Here is a 20589-nt window from a genome sequence, read left to right as displayed (position 1 = left end):
GTGGGTAAAAAGGTCAGGGTGTTTCTGCCAGAGAAAGCAGTGTCAAGTGGGAAGTGGTGGAGTTCACTGAGAGACCTGCATTCTTTATTGTCTAGAGCTAACTGTGTGTTTGTCGGGGGATTGGACAAAAGAGAATTCAAAAGAGGGACAAAGGAATGGTAAGAGGTGAGACTGAGGTTTAAATAGAGGCTTAAACCTGAAAAGTCTTATGAAGACATCCTAAGAAATTTGAACGGCTGTGTACAGTGGTGAGAGATCAACACAGAGTGTCAAGCTAAGAAGAGAGAAAAAAAAAGTTATTATTTAGAAATATGACTCTGTTAATGAAGACAATGGAGACTTTGCCCATAAGTACCAGCTACCATAAGATATGTAAAATGTAAAGTAAAATACATTCAACCAAGACTAGAATTCCCTTAGATTGCTCAATATTTAGACTATGGATCAGTTCTTAAGTAACAAATCAGTTTTTCAAAGAATCAAAATAATTTGCATTGGGCCTTAACAAAACTGAAGTTCATCTCTCCCTCCTTCCCACTGCTTAAAAAAATGAATCAGTTTTGGACATTTAAGCACTTTTTTGCTTTGTATTGTTTTTCTCCTTTTGGCTATGAGTAACTCAGTTTGTATAAATTAACAGTCAATTTGTCTTCCTTTAAAATTAATATGTTAACAAATATTTGGTGGGATAGTATCAAAAAAGCCTATTAGTTCCTAGGAGACACGTTGTCTGACACAGTCTCATCTCACTTTATAATTGGAGAAATAAGACATACATGTAGAAAAAAAATCCAGAATAATACAGAATAATTTGTGACAGATATCAAATAAGTGGAACTGACATGAAGGATGATTAGTGTCCAAAGAAACACTTTGGTCATGACATAAGAGAAAATAGATTATCTTTCATTCAGCAAATATTTATTGAGAACCTTTTTTAATTTTGGCATTCAGCTAGACAATGCACCTGCTTTCATAGAGTTAACTTTCTTTGAAGGAGATAGATATGATAAATATAAAAATAGTTTCAGATAATAATAGGTTTCATTTAAAAATATGAAATAGGACAAGGTAGACTGAGAGATCTAGGTACTAATTATTAAGGAAGGTCTCTCTGAGGAGGAAACATTTAAGCTGAACACTGACTCTCAAGAAAGAGCCAGCCATGATCTGTGGCGAGAGAATTCCAAGCAGGGGCACCAGCTCATGTAAGATCAGTTCAGGGTGTTCAAAGTTCAGAATGGAGGTAGTGTGGCTGGAGAGGATGTAATGAGCAAGGAGACTAGGGTAGAAATTAAGATTGGATGTGTTTGGATCATGAAGGATGATGGAACTCAAGGGAGAAGGTTTTTAATTTGTTATAAATGACATGGAAAGCCATTTCAGGATTTTATGCAAGGCAGTGGAAGAATATGTTTGTCTATTAAGACAATTTGGCCAGTGAATGGAGAAAAGGGAAAAATCCAGCTGGGAGTACAACGAGGTCAAAGATGTGACCACTGGTCTTAGCATTGTGAAAATCACCATGACCTTGGAAGAGCCATTTCCCTGGGGAAGCAGCAAATGAACTTCCACACTATTTGGTCAGAGAGAAAATACAAGATGAGGAAGTAGAATCTGAGAAACACATCTTTGTGAAAGTAAGCGGTTTAGAATATGGTCTGTTAAAATAGTATCACCTTCCACTTAAAAACTTGGCAGACTATAGCCTACTTCACAAAACAACGTGTTTGAAAGCAATGGGTTTTTAAGGTTGGAACTTGAGAGATGATCTAACTCAACTCTTTCATTTTATAGATGACTTAAATGGGGTCTGGGGAATTTAACTAGTTTCAGACACAGAGCCAGATGCCTGACTAGCAGTTTGCTGGGGTGTTTGTTTGTTTTACTATCCCACACCACCACTAATAAAAACTAGCATTTATTGAGTGCTTACTAGGTGCCAGGTACTATTCCAAGAAGTTTACTTATATTCATTAATTTAATCATCATACTAAGCCTATGAAGAAAGTTCTATTAAAATCTCCATTTTACATCTGAGAAAGCCAAGGCCCAGAACACTGAAGTATCTTGTCCAAAGTTATATAACTGTAACTTCTGCAGAGCTGGAGTTCAAAACCGAGGTACTTAGATTCAGGAGGCCACATTCTTAACTATGCTGTTCTATTTATCATTCCATTTAGTTCCAAGCTTTAAGACTGTATTTCAAATGAATATTTGCATAATTAACCATGTTACATTTTTGAGGTCTCATTACATATCTAATTTCATTTAACCTCAGTACATCCTACCGTTATTCTTTATAGAAAACACTATGTTTAAAGTTCTGCTTCAGTTTTCTTAAGTTTTATTCTTTTTTGTGCATATGGTGGTAAAAATACAGGTGGTCCTCGACTTACGATTTTTCAACTTTATGATGTTGTGGAAGTGATATGCATTTAGCAGAAATCATACATTTGATTTTGAATTCCCTGGGCTAGTGATACACTGTATGATCCTCTGTCATGATGCTGGGTAGCTATAGCTCCCAGTCATGCGATCGTAAGGATAAACAAAGGTACACTTAACAACTATTCCGTTTTTCACTTTTAGTATAGTATTCAATAACTTACATGAGGTATTCAACACTTTAGTATAACATTGGCTTAATGTGAAATGATTTTTGCCTAATTGTAGGCTAAGTGTTCTAAGCATATTTAAGGTATGCTAGGCTAAGCTATGATGTTTGGTAGGTTATGTGTGTTAAATGCATTTTCAATTTATGATGGGTTTATCGGGATGTAACCCCATCATAAATCAAGGAGGACTGGGATCCCTGGGTGGCCCAGCGGTTTGGCGCCTGCCTTTGGCCCAGGGCGCGATCCTGGAGACCCGGGATGGAATCCCACGTCGGGCTCCCGGTGCATGGAGCCTGCTTCTACCTCTGCCTATGTCTCTGCCTCTCTCTCTCTCTCTGACTATCGTAAATAAATAAATAAATAAAAATTAAAAAAAAAAATAAATCAAGGAGGATCAATAACTACCATATTGATATAAAATCATTGCTTACTGAAACAAGCTATGAAATTGATTTGCCATTAATTGGCCACTGAAAGAACCTCATTTGAGATGATAATAATGTAAGAAATCATTACTCATGTGTGCTTGCCTGTCTCTGAACTTTACCTCAATCAGATTACTTATTAAATTGTCTCTTTCCAACATTTTAATTATAAAAGAAATAAGATCCTCTTTTGGGGGGAAATTTAGAACATCTACCATATGGTTCTAGGCAATAAAAATTCAACGTTTTTCCTAAAAATAAATAAATGGGATTTTCTCCTTTTTTTAACCTCTTAAATAAAAACAGTGAAATTTCAGGAAACAATATTACTTCTTTCAAATCCCTTGCTTTTTTAAAATCTAAACTTAAAGATTCAACTGGATTTTTTATTGAAATTCACCATGCTCCCCTCACAGCTGTGGTCTCAAAATACCATTTCTGCATTTATTTTAGCCCATGGAATAACTGCATAGAGAAACCACAGAGTCAATCAGACTCAAAATGCCCCAAATCCTTCCTGCTTTGGAGTTTTCCATCTTCAGATCAAAGCATTTCATGCCCGTCAGCAACTTTTTAATGCATTTGCTCCTCATGTGCAGAACTTCCCTTTTAAAGACTCTCCTTGGCCGACTTCTCTGATGAAGTTGTCTGCTTGCCAGGAAAGCAACATTAATACAGAAGTTACAGAGGGGCCTTCAGGTCCCCTTTGACAATGACCTGATGTTTCAGATAATGTCCAACTTCAGGTGTGGAGAAACCACTGACTGGTCTTTGCACCGGAGCAAAGGAATTAGTTTTTAGCGTATGCCAGCTGTGAAGATAACAGAGACAAATATAACCTGCTTAAATTAGAAGATCTTTTAAGAAGAGAATTAACGACACACTAGAAGCAATTACTGGAATCTATCAAAATAATGTCATGCCATTAATACTGGATTTAAGAGTGGTTTTGTTTTAGTTGAAGCTTGCATACATTCAGTGAGGTTGAAAAACTTGGAAATGTTTTTTTCTTTTTTCTTACCATCTTTTTTTAAAACCCTGAGTTTATTTGAATAGTCTCAATTGCCTTCCTTTAAGGAGAGGCAAAACAATATGTGTAACAATAGATTTGGAAAACAAGAACTGAAATTCCCAAGGGCGGTGATCTTTTGGAAAAAGTTAATATTCATGAGTTACGGGAAAGTGACGAGAGCCAACACATCACCCTTCTTTGCTCCAAGTGTTCAACTCTGCCTGCAGCCAAACCAGACCTTATAATAAAATCATTATTACTTTTAAAAGAGAGGCTGGAAGCAAGCAGAGGTTATTGAGCTTTTATAATCTCAACAATAACAAACCTAGGGTTTATATTTGTTTACCTTAAGCTCTTGCTAAGTCTTCATGTAAAACTTCCATCTATTTTTGAAAGCATTTTTTTCTTTTGTCAGATCATAGTATTGCTGTACTCAAAAATGGGGTTGAATGAAATTTGGCCCAAGTATCCTTCTTTCATTTTTGACTTTGTCCTAAATCATATGCCAACGTTCAGTTTCAACATTTGGTTGATAATGAGTGAACTTGCTAATTTATTTATTGAATGTTCATTCTGTACCAAATTGTATTTATAACTATACAAAGTGTAGAAATAATTTCTTGCTTTTCTCAGAAAGTTCTATTCTAAGAGTGCTAGATGAAGCAGATCTAGGTCACCCTTTGTCCCTCCACATGTTTCCTTCCTTTTTTTAGGAGGAGAGTTACAGTGTCTGAGATGATGGGCACTTTTGGGAGGAGAATTTTAAGGAGGAAAGAATGAAGAAGTGATTAGGAGGGAGAGCAGGGCTTGGCTTGGCAGTGTGGGAACTCAGTACATAGTGAGAAAGAATCTCAGTTTTATGTACAGTTCCTCCAGAAATAGACATATAGCCCTGAGTTTTTCTACCTTGTTCTGACATAACAAAGGAGAATATAGTATATTTACAGGACCACTTTCACATTTAGTGTTTTCGTATAGGAACGTTTTTATTCGTTTGATGGACCTGTAAGTCTAAAAAGTACAAAAAGCTCAAGTCTACAAATAAAAGCTTAAAATTATTAGTGAATCTTATTAACAGGTGAAAAAAGATGTAGTATATAAGATGTCAGGTGAGAGTGACTCCAAACTAATTGCTATACTATATGACTAGTCATATAGCATATATTTTCAGCAATTAGTGAAGAGAGCAATAGAAAACCTAAATATTTAATTAGTCATATGGTTTGTTTTACTAGAATGGAAACTGCATGTCTCTTCTAGTATGTCAGCCTTTTAAGGCTTCACAAGTTCTATCTACATACATACATATATTTCCTTCATTTTGATTATTCAGAAAAGTGAGAAGAATTAGGATAACATACAAATCATTTTAGTTATGTTGCTAGAAAAGCAACTGAAACATAGCAGGAATATTTTCATTCTTTAAGTGATAGGAAGTCTGGAAACTATTGGTTTTAAATGTGTAAAGTTCACTGTTTTAATTCCTTTACGCATTACAGGCAATATGTTAGAAACAGATGATTTCAAGAATGGTAGCAAGTTCAAACTTAGTAGTTAACATTCTGTAGAGTTGACTTTCAATTTAATCCAAACTCTAAGGAATCTCGACATAAGGCATATCTTTTTCCCATGCCCCACACAGGAAGCCATGGCCACAACAACTATTCAATGCAAGTTCCCTCTTGAAGCCTAATAATAAGGAATTGATTTTTCAATTCATGAAATATTAGTCCTGTCTTCCAAAAGGCTACCTAGAAATGTAAGGAAGAAAAGTTGCAGTTCTTTCTAAACCTAGCTAGCTGCCTCTGCTCGGATAAAATGTCATCAAGTATCCAGTCCCTCTCTGTCAGGGCTCCTGGTAGGTCTCCAGGGGGCAAATCCATCCCAGACCAGCTTTGTCTGGATTACCAAAGCAGAGATGGTCTATTGGTAGAGTTAGGTGGTCCTTCCTTTCAATTATTTTATCCTTGTTCTTGATTTCTCTTCTAGAAAAATTACTAATCACAGTATATAGTCCTTACTTTTTTAGGAAGATGCTGTGAAATGAAATTTCTCAGGCAAGAAAACCTATCACAACTCAGATTTCATTAGTCACTTCTTTGCAGCAAAATCATTGACATCTTCTCTATCAAATCAGTAATGTTCAGTCAGGCCTTGTTTTCCAGGATGAAGGTGAAATCTGTTTGGAGGTGAAGTCCTATGATTTAAAATAATAATGAGGCTCATGAGCATTTGACCAAGAACTCACTGCTGACACTAGGACAGTTTATTTGAATTGCTCTGTCTTTGATTAACCTAAGAACTCATGGTGCCTTTTTTTTTTTAGCTTCTTCAATAACTGTAATTAATCACAGAATTTTGGCATTAATCTTTCCACCATGGCCAAGAATACTCTTTGAATGAATGACGATTATTTCTTTGTGTTAAGTTTCTCTGCCCCAAGGCTATCAAAATTTCATAGTTGAGTTTCTCCACATTCTTCAAAGCTTTCTCTTTCAACTTTTGGCTAAAAACAACATGACAGAACAGGATTCATTATCTGGGTCTATGAGTTAATCTGCATTCAAATGCCTGGTGATTATAGCACTTAAACCTGTTAATCAAAGCTCTTGGCTTTTAGAGAGAGTATCTTTGAAAGTTGTGCTTATAAGAAGAGTTGAAAAGACTGACTTGATCGGAGCACTTAGTCCAGGCAGCCATCCAACCACATAGACTGCTGGGCTAGGGTTATCCCCCAACAGAACAGCTGAGTTTATGAAATGGGCAAAAGGAGTCAAAAGATCAAAAATAGTATTTATTGTTTATTTTATTGTTCTGGGATTATGTTTCTAGATTACTGTGAGATAAAAGGGTTTTTATCCCTTTTTGCACTGATATCTAGAACTTATTTCCCAGCTAAGGTGGCAGGATTTATCTGGTGAAGATTCAGTATTTTATGTCAGGCTCTTAGTTAAACGTCTCTGTCTCTATCTGCAACCCCCTTTCATCCTCTTGAAATGGAAATCAGCCACAACTCCTCTCTCCTAATCTTAATCTCTTTGTCTTTGTTCAGCAACTAATCATCACAATTATTGCTCTTTCCACTCTTTTGTTCTCCAATTTAGCTTAACCACTCCTCAGTTCCTTTCTCCCTCTTTCATCATCTCTTCTAGCTACCTGCCCTGCTCTCATAGTTCTAATTTTTTTTTAAAAAGGCCTGATCATTTTTCATGCCTCTCCTAGTTGTCAGTTGGCACAAGGACTCCCTGCTTCCCTAAAGACTTCTCAACATAGAGAAATACATGATAGAAGAGAAAGGGAAATACAAACAAGCAATTTAGGGACTGGAGAAAATTCAAAAGAAAGTTGCAAAGCCAATGGGAATGCTTTAGAGAAAATAAAGTAGTTTTACTGAGACAGAGACAGCCATCACCTAGACTAGAGCCAATGGGAGCTAAAGATTATTATACAGTACGTTATTGAATTATAATATCATGTAAGTAAAACCAGCAGACTAGTCCCTAAAATGACGGTATGTGGGAAAATACAGTCTAATTGTCATAAGTTCTGTGTTGTCATGGTAAAACATGTTTTGGTGAATAGGAATACAAGAGGTAAAACCAGATCCAAATTTAAAATGACCCAAACATACATGAAGATAAATGGGTGGAAAGCAGAATAAATCCTCTACAGGAATTGAGGTTCATTGTGTTTTAATATCACTAATTTGGACGATTGCCTCAGCCTGATTCATATGATTTTGCAAGGGTTTCTAGGCCCATGTTTCTCATCTGACCATGTGAAATATTCTCATTCGTTATTTTTTTTTTACTCTGTTACATGCCAGGTGCTGGGGACCTAACGATGGTCTGAAAATTAACTGAATATCTCCCTGTGCCAGGCTTTATATATTTGTTAATGTAATTAACCCTACAACTACCCTAAGAAGTTAGTTATATTATCCCTGTTCTACAGAGGATAAAGCCAAGGTACTTGGTGGTAAACAACAAGGTCACATACTAATAAATACTGAAAACTGAACTTCAATTCAGGTTTATCTGATTCCATTGATCAGACATTTCACTAACTGTATATATTTACCATTCTAAATACATTATTGGAAACCATGGTGTCCTGCCAAGAGATGTGGGGTTTTCAACATCAATTCCAAGAAGGCTTAGGTATATATGAGATAAAAAGAAGAGAGTTGTAGTAATTCGAATGATGACTCAACAGATTATGAAATCTTTATTCATTTACATTAAGCTGACCCTTTTAAATGTGATGATAAGGCTAATCAGGGTCATCTTTCCTGGGACTAGCTTACTTTACTTATTGGCTACCTAAAAATCTGTCCTCTACATTTATGTACTTATTTTTTTTTATTTTTTAATTTATTTATGACAGTCACACACACACACACACACAGAGAGAGAGAGAGAGAGGCAGAGACACAGGCAGAGGGAGAAGCAGGCTCCATGCACCAGGAGCCCGACGTGGGATTCCATCCCAGGTCTCCAGGATCGCGCCCTGGGCCAAAGGCAGGCGCCAAACCGCTGCGCCACCCAGGGATCCCTACATTTATGTACTTAAACACCTATGGGAAACCTCTTAAATAGGGCAATGTGACAGGCAATGGGGATATAAAATAAATAAGAAATTATCTCAGACTTCAGGGTCTTTTTAGTCTCAGGGAAGGAATAAACATGCAAATAAATGCAAATAAATTTCATAAAATTTAAGAAACAATTGTTTTTTGGATGTATTATTATTTTATCTATCACCGAGAAAAATAAGATGTCAGATAAACTCTGTCATTCTATTGTAAGATTCTAATGTGCATAGAGACCCTCCTTTATTTCTATGGGGTTATATTCCAATAAACACATCATAAATTGAAAATATCATAGATTGAAAATGCATTTAGTACACCTAACCTACCAAACAGCTTAGTCTAGTCTACCTTAAATGTGCTTCAAACACTTACATTAGCCTATAGTTGAGCAAAATCATCTAACACAAAGCCTTTGTGTAATGAAGTGTTGAATACCTTATATGTTTTATTGAATACGATACCTAAAGTGAAAAACAGAATGGCTGTAAATGTATCAATTATTTACCACTATGGTGGTGTGGCTGAATGGAAGCTGTGGATCCCCCACAAGAGGGGATCATGCCAGAGACTGCTAGCCTGGGGGGAAAAAAATCAAAATTCAAAATTTGAAATACAGTTTCTACTAAATGCATACCACATTTGTACCATTGCAATGTTGAAAAATTGTTAAGTTGGACTATTATTAAGTCAAGGATCATCTGTATTAGAATCAATTAAATAAAATAAGTGCCATGCTATGTGTAAAAGCATTTACAGTGATGATATTAGGGCTGAGATGAGGATTCACAAAGAAGAGAATCCAAAACTCTTTGACCTCGGAATGGAACTTGTAAAGGTGAGTAGGTAGTAATGCAGACAAAAGATGTGCAAGATATTCCACGCAAGAAATAGAATGAATGAAAAAGCATGCCTGTCTAGCTGGGACAGGCAGGGAGCGATAAACAGGCAGGGAGACAAGGCTGCTGGAGCACTGCTAGTGGGCCCTGCAAGGGGTGACTGAGGCAGTGTGGTTGCCAGTGCGGCCCCCGGGGTGCGGGCTGTTTGCTAAGGGGTCTTGTAAACTGTGCTAAGGAGTTGGCCTGGTGCCAAATAGGAGCCACTGAAGAAATTCAAGCAGGAAGTCAAGTCTATCTTGACATTTTTTTTCTTTCTTCCAGTCCTTCTGGCAAGTGGCTTCCCAGATAGCTGCTTTTATAACAAATCATTGCTGTCTCAGACTTCCATCATTATTTGAACCCCACTTGCTTCGTCATTATTGACCTTCTCTTGACTTATGTTATATGGCATATTTTCTCTATTAGGCTGGGTTCTTTGAGTGTAGTGGTGGAATCGTAATGTCTTATTAATTCTATATTCGTATCTATTTTGAGTTCAGTCTCATGGAGATGACATAACAAATAATAGGACAGAATTTTGCTTTATGTGTATATACTCTGACCTGCCTCTGAGGAGCAATCAAAAGACTAATGTCCCCCTCTGTATGTATGTTCCTCAGTGTGATAGCTAGGATCCAAGTGGTCCCTAGTGGCCCCTCACTCCTGGTGTTCACACCCACATATGGTCTCCCCCAACATCGTACCAGGATTATAGTCCATGTGACCAACAGAATACAGAAAAAGTGCTATGTCATTCCAAGATTAGGTTGTAGGTGACTGTGATCACCACCTGGAGCTTGCTCTCTCTCTCTCTCTCTCTTTTTAATCACTTGCTCTGGGGAAAGCAGCTGCCATTTCATGAGAACCACGAGAACACCTGCACAGCACATGGAGAGGTACGTTGTAGCAAGGAACAAAGATGCCCAGACAATAGCCAGAGACATGAGTGATCCCAGGAGTGGGTTGGCCAGCCCCACGTGACTGCAGACCTGCCCAACAGCTTAACTGCAACCTCAAGAGAAACCCTGAGTCAGAACCACCTAGCTCAGAGGCTCCTGGATCCTTAACACATAGTAAGATAGTGATGATCTCCTGTGAGACATGGATTATTATTTTAAGCTCCTAAATTTAGAGGTAATGTATTAGGCAGCAATCGATGATTAATATACTTAGTAAATGTCCTTCAAATTTTATCTGAGTGGAGGTCTTAGGAGAGAAGAGTTGAGGACTCAGGTTTGGAAAACAAAAGGAACTTGCCATCAGATTTCTGATAACAAATGTCTACTTTGCAATTGTTAGCTTACTTTTAAGGTAGAGCTAGGTCAGAGTTCAGATTTTGCTGTTCAGTGATTTGTTGCCTTAAATGCACAATGATGTATATAGTGCCCTAGGAATTTGAAGAAAAGAAGACCCAGCTGTGAAAAGAGAGCTGATTCTCCCTCTAAGAAGTGAGTTGGTGCACCAGCTTTGTCACTTACTATTTGGTTACCAAATGGGGAATTTATTTTAATCTCCATTAAATTGTGGTTTCCACACCAGTCAAAGAAACGTAATAATTCATACTCTGTATGTCTTGAGGATTAAATGAATTAGTGTATGTAAAAGAACTCTGTAAACCACAAGACACTGTCTGAATAAAGGTTTTGTGCAAACTGTGCTGCTGACTCTGTACAGGCTGAGCAGGCCCAGAGTACTGGATCAGCAGAAGGACGGCCATTTGGCAGTGCAGACATTCTCTCCTGAGGAGGCATTTGGCTTGGGTGCCAGACAAATGCAGGCCAATCACAGACTTCTTGGCTTACCCTGGCTCCTTCCAGGCTTCTCAGTCTGTAGCCCTCTGTATGAAATGTGACTTGGGGAGGAAGCCACCCTGAGAGATAAGAACAGCATATGCTCTTCTGGGGGTGAACTTGATTTCATCACTTACAAAGCTAGGAAAACTGGGGGCTTTACACGAGGCAAGGAAAGAAAAGCGTATATGTATATCACAAAAGGAATTCCAAATGTATTACTGAGACTGATTTCTAAGACGGAATTATAAAAACAATGGACAAATAAACTCACATTCGTGTTAAGCTTCTAAATAAGTACATTCAATTATTCATGGAATAGACACAGGCTTGTTTTAAGATTTTATTTATTTATTTATTTATTTATTTATTTTTTCATTCATTCATTCATTCATTCACTCATTCATGAGAAACACACACACACACACAGAGAGAGAGAGAGAGAGAGAGAGGCAGAGTCACAGGCAGAGGGAGAAGCAGGTTTCAGGCAGGAAGCCTGATGTGGGACTTAATCCCAGGACTCTGGGCTTACACCCTGAGCCAAAGGCAGATGCTCAACTGCTGAGCCACCCAGGTGTCCCAGACCCCAGCTTGTTTTATCATCCCATTTCAAAAATGAACATTTTCTACCTTCAATTTCGAGTATACATTTCTTGTAATATTTATAATTTACAATACACTTTTTGCCCAGCTGTATTGAGATATAATTGACATGTAACATTACATAAGTTTAAGATCTACAATATGATATATGTATATGTGTCAAAATTATTACCACAATAAGGTTAGTTAACATCCATCATCTCACATAGTTATAGTTTTTTCTTGTGATGAGAGCTTTTAAGACCTACTCTTTTAACAACTTTCAAATGTACAATATGGTATTGCTAACTGCGGCCCACATGCTAAATTTTACATCCTCACAACTTGTTCATCTTATAACTAGAAGTTCATACTCTTTGACCACCTTCATCCATTCTCTCCACTCTGTAACCCCATTGACAACCACTAGTTTGTTTCTGTTTCTATGAGCTTTTTATTTTTTTAGATTCCACATAAAAGTGGGATCATACAGTATTTGTTTTTCTCAGTCTGACTGAGTTCAGATAACATGATGTTCTCAAGTTTCATACATGTTGTCACAAATGACAGGACTTCCTTCTTTTTTATATTTGAATACTATTCTTCTGTGTGTGTGTGTGTGTGTGTGTGTAACATTTTCTTTATCCATTTATCCATGATGAACATTTCAAACATTTCCATGTCTTAACTATTATAAATAATGCTGCAATGAACATGGGGGTACTTGAGATAATGATTTTATTTCCTTCAAATATATATCCAAATGTGGAATTGCTGGATCATATGGTAGTTTTATTTTTAATTTTTTGAGGACCCTCCATGCTGTTTCCATAGTGGCTGCACTAGTTTACTTTCCTACCAACAGTGTACAAAGTATCCTTTTATTCCATATCTTTACTAACATTTGTTACCTCTTGTCTTTTTGATAATAGCCATTTTAACATGTGTGAAGTTTTATCTCATTATGGTTTTGATTTGCATTTCCCTGACGATGTTGAGCACATTTTCATGGACCAGTTGTCCATTTGAATATATTCTTAGGAGAAATGTCTAGTCAGGTCCTTTGCCCATTTTTAAATTAGATCATTTGTCCTTTGCTGTTGAGTTATGTGAGTTCTTTACATAATTTGTATACTAACTTTTTATCAGATATGTGGTTCACAACTACTAATTCTTTAGGGTTGCTTTTTCATTTTAATGATCATTTCTTTATGCTGCACAGAAGCTTTTTAGTTTGATGTAGTCTTTTTTTATTTTTGTTTTTGTTGCTTGTGTTTTAGGTATTTTATCTAAAAAATCATTTCAAGATCAATGTCAAGAAGTTTTTTTTTCTGTTTCTTTCTAGGACTTTTATGGTCTTAGGATATACATTTAGGCCTTTAACCCATTTTGAGTTAATTTTTGTGAGTGGTATAAAATGGGGTTCTAGTTTCATTATTTTGCATGTAAATATCCAATTTTCCCAACACCATTTATTGAGACTACCTTTTCTCTAATGAGTATTCTTGGCTCCTTTGTCAAATATTGGTATATGCATGGGTTTATTTCTGGGATCTCAAGTCTGTCCCTTTGGTCTGTGTTTGTTTTTATGCCAGTACCATACTATTTTGATTACTTTAACTTTGTAGTATAGTTTAAAATCAGGAAGTGTGATGCCTCCAGTTTTGTTCTTCCTTCTCAGGATTGCGTTACCTATTCATGGTCTTTTGTGGTTCCAACTGAAGTTTAGGATTTTGTTTTTACTTCTGTAAAAATACCATTTAAATTTTGATAGGGATTGCACTGGATCTGTAGTTGGCTTTGGGTAGTGTGGATATGTTAATAATATTAATTCTTTATAATACTTTTTATAAATATTCAATGTTAATTATAAGTTCCTGATAAAATTTTTTCTTTGTAACCAAATAATGACTTGCTTTTATTTATCAATGGCACTAGAATTTTTCTGGAGGCCTGGAATCTTTAAATCATAAATATGACAATCACCTCTCTATTTCCCAAAAGAAATGTATTTAAAGTATTCTTGTCTGAGGCCTATTTCTTTCTAAAGGTTTTAGGACATGTTACTGCATGACTTCTTTAGCAGATACTGTTGGTACCCCACTCTTTTCCTCTAAGTGCTCATATAGTTAGCTTCTTACTGTAAACCTTTGCAACCCTCTGCCTATGAGCTTTCTCTGGTCGGAAGAACAAGCTCAGCTCATACATGTGTGGGGAAGTCTGGAGGCTCTGGGGAGCGAACATCCCTGGAAGCAGCCCTTAACAACCCAGTGATGGGAACTGGTAGAGAAATACTCCGGCTTCCTCCTGTCTCAGCTGTAAAATTCTGGAGGCGTGTTTTACCCAGAGGGATTGAGCTCTAGTTGTCTAGAATGATAACCTATTCATTAATATATTCTCTACTGGCTTCCTTTCTTCCCCTCTCCTACCAGGGCTTTGTAAGTTCACTTCTCAAACTGTAGACTCATTATCTCAGAGTCTGATTTTGGTGGGGAATGTAACCTAAATGCTGCCTCAATTAAGCTTTCTAAAAATACTTCCAGCCATCCCCAAATTACACATTTGCATGTTCCTTACAATGCAAATACTTACATGGGAAAATGTGCCCAAATGCCATTTCAGAAAACTTCTTCAAGAGTTATCCAAGCCAGAGCAGTTGAGCAGAATCACATTTTTCATAGATATCAGTTGACTGTATAATAAAACAAACCTTTTTTTCTAAAGAAAGGTTTTTCAAATTAAATGAAATAGGCTTATTACAAGAATTTCTACATCTTGCTACATAATAAAAGGTGTAACTTTTTCCAGGCACCTTTCATGACTTAGTGTGCAATGCCTTTCCACCTCTCCTGATTCTGATGAATTATCAGTTGCTTCACAGACACATTTGGGCAAATTGTGGGAGAGAAGGAGATGTGGTGGTGGTGGTTCCTGTATTTGTTAGTTTCTGATGCCATTAGTTGAATGGTAACTTGACCGCATTTCCCCCTAGCTGGGAGCTAGTGGTAGAGAGCAGCAGCAGATTTGTTTGCTGGCAAAGAAGTTGATTTCTTTGCTACCCTCCTCATTTAGATCAAATAATTCTAACAATAATAGAATTGAGGCAAGATGGAGATCAGCTTTCATTTTAGAAACTTGTATCATTTATTTTTGAAAATCCAAAATATTACCTTTCATTGATCATTAATTGTTGCTTACTTCCTACATATATAAATGTCTAAATATATATATTTTTCATTTGTTTTAGGTCAAATTCCCCAGGACAGGGACTCAGAGACAGAGGTCTGTATGGGTTGTAGTTTGGAAACAGGACCACCAGGGAGTGCAGGGAGCCACGAAGGCTGAACTGCAGTGCAGAGGCTTAAACAAAGACCTCAGTGTCATGAGGAGCTCTGGAGCTGATGGTCCTTCAGAGGTATTTTTAATTGAGGCCAAAGGGGGGGTTGTTCTTCCACCCTGTATCAATCAGTTGCTAGATGCTGATGCACCTGTGAGGGTGCATAACCTTACTGGTTCCCTCCAACTCAGGGAAATTCCTATAGAGGGCTGGCTCTGAGCCAAACAGCCAGTAGCCTCTGCCCCTAGTTGGTGGACTGGATGACACATGGCAGCATCCACCACAATCACCAGTAAGTATGCATGTTGCTCAGTGTGTGAAACTGCTGTGCAAGAGAACACAGTATTTTGTTAGGCAGATATGCTGAGTGGTAGTAGACAAAGTAGTTTGATGATCAAGTTTCAAATCATTACAATACAACAAATATATGTAAAGCCAAAGCTATGTGAATGATAATTTAATTTTTTCCCAGTTGACTCAGATGGAAGAAGAAATAATGCAAAATGTATACAACCTTAACAGATTTCTTAGCAAGGAGAAGCACAGCGGTGCAGATTAATAATGTCCTGACTGACAGATAATAGATGACTGCTTTGTCTTACAGGATTACATTCTAATAATATCACTGCACTGGTCTCTGTGTCATTGTTTGTTTTTTGGTTGCTATTGTTTCTCTGGCTAATCCAAGGCTGGTTACTGGTGTCTCTGGGAGGCAGACATTTAGATGATGGCTCTCTCATGGGCCTTCTGAGACAGAAAGTCTCTTGGGTAGGTAGGTGGGTTGACAAAGGAAGCCTGCCCGCTGAGTAATTCCCAGACCTGGGTCATACCTTCTGCTTCCCTCTTTGGCCCAAAGCTCTCTCAGTTCCTGTGATGCATTACAAGGGATCTTGCTGCTAGTTTCTCTTACTCTCAGGGCCGCCCCTTTGGGTGAGATATGAACAATGCACCCACCAGGTGCCTTCTCCCTATGGTGTTCTCAGGAAACTCACCCCTTCTTGTGCAACAGAAGAGGGAATGGGAAATGTTCCACTGCTGCCTTCCCCACCTGGATGTCCATTTTTTCTCATTCTCTAGTACACATAGATCACCAAGTCAGCTACAAAAACAATTCTGGCATAAAGGGAAATTCCCACTCGATATCTCTGTCTACATGTGAATTATTGTCTATCAATCAATCCTTAGCACTTAATACAGGATCTAAGGAACTGAATAAATATTGGTCAAGTGAACAATGATTTAGTTGTCTGACAACTCTTTACAAGAAAATTTTTGTTAACTCTTAAAAGATATTTATCAAGTCAGACCGAAAATGCTCCCATTCTGTCTTGTACTATTTTCATTGGGGAACAACATCTGCTCCCCAACCCCTTTCTAAGGCATATTATGTACAATAAGATTGTAGTGAAGTCACCCACAGCCTTCTCTTCTTTTTTGGCCAACCTACATCGTTTCCGTGATCCCTTCCCCTTAAGTTTGGGTTTCCAACGCTTTAATCATCTCTCTGCTCTCTTCTAGATCCAAATGTCCCACTTATTTTTAAACTTGTGGAGACCTAAATGGAAATCTATCATAACGATGTTGTAAAAGTCTGGCAGATTTTAGGGGAAACCAACATCTGTTTGGTCCCTCCTCATTATCTTCTTGCTTCCTTTTCATTAAGGGATTCTTAGGAGAAGCTATAAAATTTATTTTTAAAATTAATTCAACAATTACCCTTCTATTTGTATGCACACACTTTTTGTGCAGAAAATGGATTCACAACTGACGGATTTTTAAATCTCAGACACATAAGCCTCTGTGCAATATATTTAAATGTCCTGCACATCCATTCATAATCTAAATGCAGAATATTAGGCTTTGTAATTTTAAATTTTTTCTTAAAATTTTTTAAAATTTAAATTCAATTTAGTTAACACAATTTAGTTAGTGATTCATCAGTTGTATACAACACCAGTGCTCATTACATCAGGTGCCCTCCTTAATGCCCATCACCCGGCTACCTCATCCCCCCACCCACCGCCCCTCCAGCAACCCTCAGTTTGTTTCCTATAGCTAAGAATCTCTTATGGTTTGCCTCTCTGTTTTTATCTTATTTCATTTTTCCTTCCCTTCCCCTAAAATTTTCATTTTTATGTATTAACTCAATGATGACATTTTTCTGGATGAATTATTTTTCAACTTAAAGATATGTTTGTTGTTTTTCCTTGAACCTTTACTATGATCTTGGTATAGATCCACTGAATAAGAAAGAAAATAACTGTTATCACATAGCACTTACTGCGTGCCAGGCAGGTGTTTTAGATGTATTAACATATTTAATCTTCATAAGAACCTAATGAGCCAGGTACTATCATCATCCATCCCCATTTTTTAGATGAAGAATTTGAGGACAGACAGGCTAAAGACTTGCCAAAATAGCACAGCAAGTGAGGTTCAGAACTGGGGCTTGAACACAGGAAGTCTAGCCCTAGAATCTATGCTCCCAAGGCACACTGTCATATATTTATTAGTATAGGGATAGACTGGCCCTTACATAGAAGGTGTCTTGTTATCAGTGGTCCTCAATAAACACAAGCAGAAGCTTTCTTTGTGTTTAAAGATGATTTTTCTTATATTTGAGTACTGATGCTGGTTTGACTAGAGAAATGACTCATAGTATTATATTACCTTTACTGGTATACTCTTCATTGCTCCCTTACATTAAGGAAAGTTTTATTTTCTTTTGTTTTGAGAATGTGAACCCTGTGCTTGCCAAATATTGGTAAATCTAACTTCCTTTAGATTAAATATTGAGTTCATCTTGCCATCACCAATCACAAATATAACCTCCAGGAGCCCTAGCAATTTGCTCCCAGCAGCTGTGACATATATCTTGGGTTACCCACAAATATAGAAGAGGGCTTGATCTTCTCATCCTAAGTATAATTCATTTCAGAGTCTGTTTTCAGAACAGATGGTTCTATTGTTACCATTAAGGTCTTCCTGTGGGGCTTTTGGAAACTACACTGCCTTTTCAGAGAACATTTGGGATCTTTCCAAGAGAACTGTCTGAACTGTTAAATTGGTGGTGGTATGTTGAGACCACTAAACTTGTTCCAGTTCTGGCTATTTGGGTTGTCCTTTATACGTTACATTTAAACTTTAAAGAAAATAATTACTTGCTAAAGAAAAAGAATCACATCCCAACTTATTTGGACTAATAAATTGAATATAATATTCAAACCTGCTTAAAAAAAATCCCAATCCCACAGGTGCTATACCCATTTAAGAGGGAAGTTTATCAGAGGTTACCCGTGGGCCTGTTTCCAAACATGCCTTTGTCCTTACTTTGTACATAAAACAGGAAAACACTATTCACAATCATATTTAGGCTTTTTTTTTTAATTTTTATTTATTTATGATAGTCACACAGAGAGAGAGAGAGAGAGGCAGAGACACAGGCAGAGGGAGAAGCAGGCTCCATGCACGGGGAGCCCGATGTGGGATTCGATCCCGGGTCTCCAGGATCGCGCCCTGGGCCAAAGGCAGGCGCTAAACCGCTGCGCCACCCAGGGATCCCCATATTTAGGCTTTTTAAAGAAATTTCAGTCAAAATTCTTTAGCCACTCCCTGATATTATGAAATGTTCCCTAAACCAATGATTTCTCTTTTAAAAATATTATATGCATGCAATTTTACAGTAGGATCTGTGTCTATTAGGAAATACTTAAGTAACACATACATATATTTCCCAGTGTGCCATGATTTTAAAGGAGCCAGAGCAAAATATTAGCAATATTTATATCCAAGGAAGTGGAATGGGGCTATTGTGGGGAGATGAAAACTTTGATTTTTCATTTTATTAATTTCCTCCAATGCCTAGATTTCTTTTTAAACTCTGTGCATGTATCTTTTGTAAGTGATTATCTGAGCAGTGAACTTATTGTTTTTATACATTTTCCTTTCTCAAACAGAAATATTATTTAAAAATGCTAAGTGCTTCTTTGATTCTCTTGCAAAGTTTCATCGCTCAATGTATTTATTTATTTATTTTAAATATTTATTCATTTATTTGAGAGAGAGAGAGCACAAATTGCAGGGGCGGAGGGAAGAGAAAGAGAGAGAATCACAAGCACACTCCGTGCTAAGCTGAGCATGAAGTCTGACATGGGCTTCATCCCAGGAACCTAAGATCATGACCTGAGTGGAAACCAAGAGTTAGACACCTAACCGACTGAGCCACTCAGGCGCCCAGTCATCACTCAATGTATTTGGATAGTTGGTTAGTTTGACTTGGAAAATGAAAGATGCCTGTCTTATTATTTTAGAATATTAACACTGAAAGGACCCAGCCTTATTGCTTTATGATAAAGAACTGAATTTAAATGAAATTGAATTTACTTTTCCAAGTTCATACCACTAGTGAGTGGCAAAGAACAGGATGTAGAATTCAGGTCTCCTAACTTTATCCAGTACTTTTCATGTGAAACCACCCCATATTCTTTAAGTATAAATTATGTATATTTTCAAAATAGTATTATAATTTGCAATTGTAAAAATTTGCACATATATTCCATTAATTTAATTGTACCTTAAAGCTCTTCTTTAAAAGAGGTAAAAATACATGTAAAAGATAAATATCATGATCCATAGGTCAAATGAATTGCAGTAACCTTAGGTAAAGTATTAAGTGCTGGAAAATACACTGAGTTTAAAAAGATGGTTCTCACTTAAGGGAAAACTCATTTTTGAGGGATGTGGGATTCTAGATGAATGTAAGGACCTCTTCTAATGATTTATATGATGCCATTCTTCTCTAAGGATTGCAAAGAGACCTAATTAGACTGCATAAAAACTTAATTCTAAGTATCTTCCTATTAAAAAAATTTAATAAGGTAGGGATACATGCATTACTCTAAAATCTTGATATACTAGATGTTTCATTCAAAGACTTTACAATCATGAAAAGAAAAAAAATCAGATAATTCTAGACTATAAGGAAGTAAAAATCATTTAAAAAATGATTAGCACTGATGCTCAAACCTAATTCAAAGACAGACCCTATTAAAAATACACCATAGTAAAGGAGATTGTGAAATCAGTGAATATTCCTACTGAAATCATAATCTAATTATTTCCCATTGCTATTTATAAAAGGGGTCAGCTCAGCTCTTAGAATCAGTGAACAGAGACGTAGGGTCCTTGGTGTATACTTTTCCTCTAGTTGTGGCAACAAATGTAATCTGCAACTTGAACAACTGACCTCTACCAGGTGAAGGAATGTCTCAGAGGAATACTTCCTTTTCATATAGAAGCAGTGACATAGCACTGAGATGGCACTCAGGGAGTATTTGCTTAATAAATTAATCAGTAC

General features: G+C 37.0%; 1 long non-coding RNA gene across 7 annotated transcripts in view; it reads right to left on the bottom strand.

Annotated features, from left to right (window-relative positions):
- The window catches only part of LOC121474833, a 130642-nt gene that overhangs the window by 80821 nt on the left and 29232 nt on the right, over positions 1 to 20589 (bottom strand). The window lies entirely within an intron of this gene.

The sequence above is a fragment of the Vulpes lagopus genome, chromosome 13 (assembly GCF_018345385.1).
Source record: "Vulpes lagopus strain Blue_001 chromosome 13, ASM1834538v1, whole genome shotgun sequence".
NCBI lineage: Eukaryota > Metazoa > Chordata > Mammalia > Carnivora > Canidae > Vulpes > Vulpes lagopus.
This window is presented reverse-complemented; position numbering and strand designations above follow the sequence as displayed.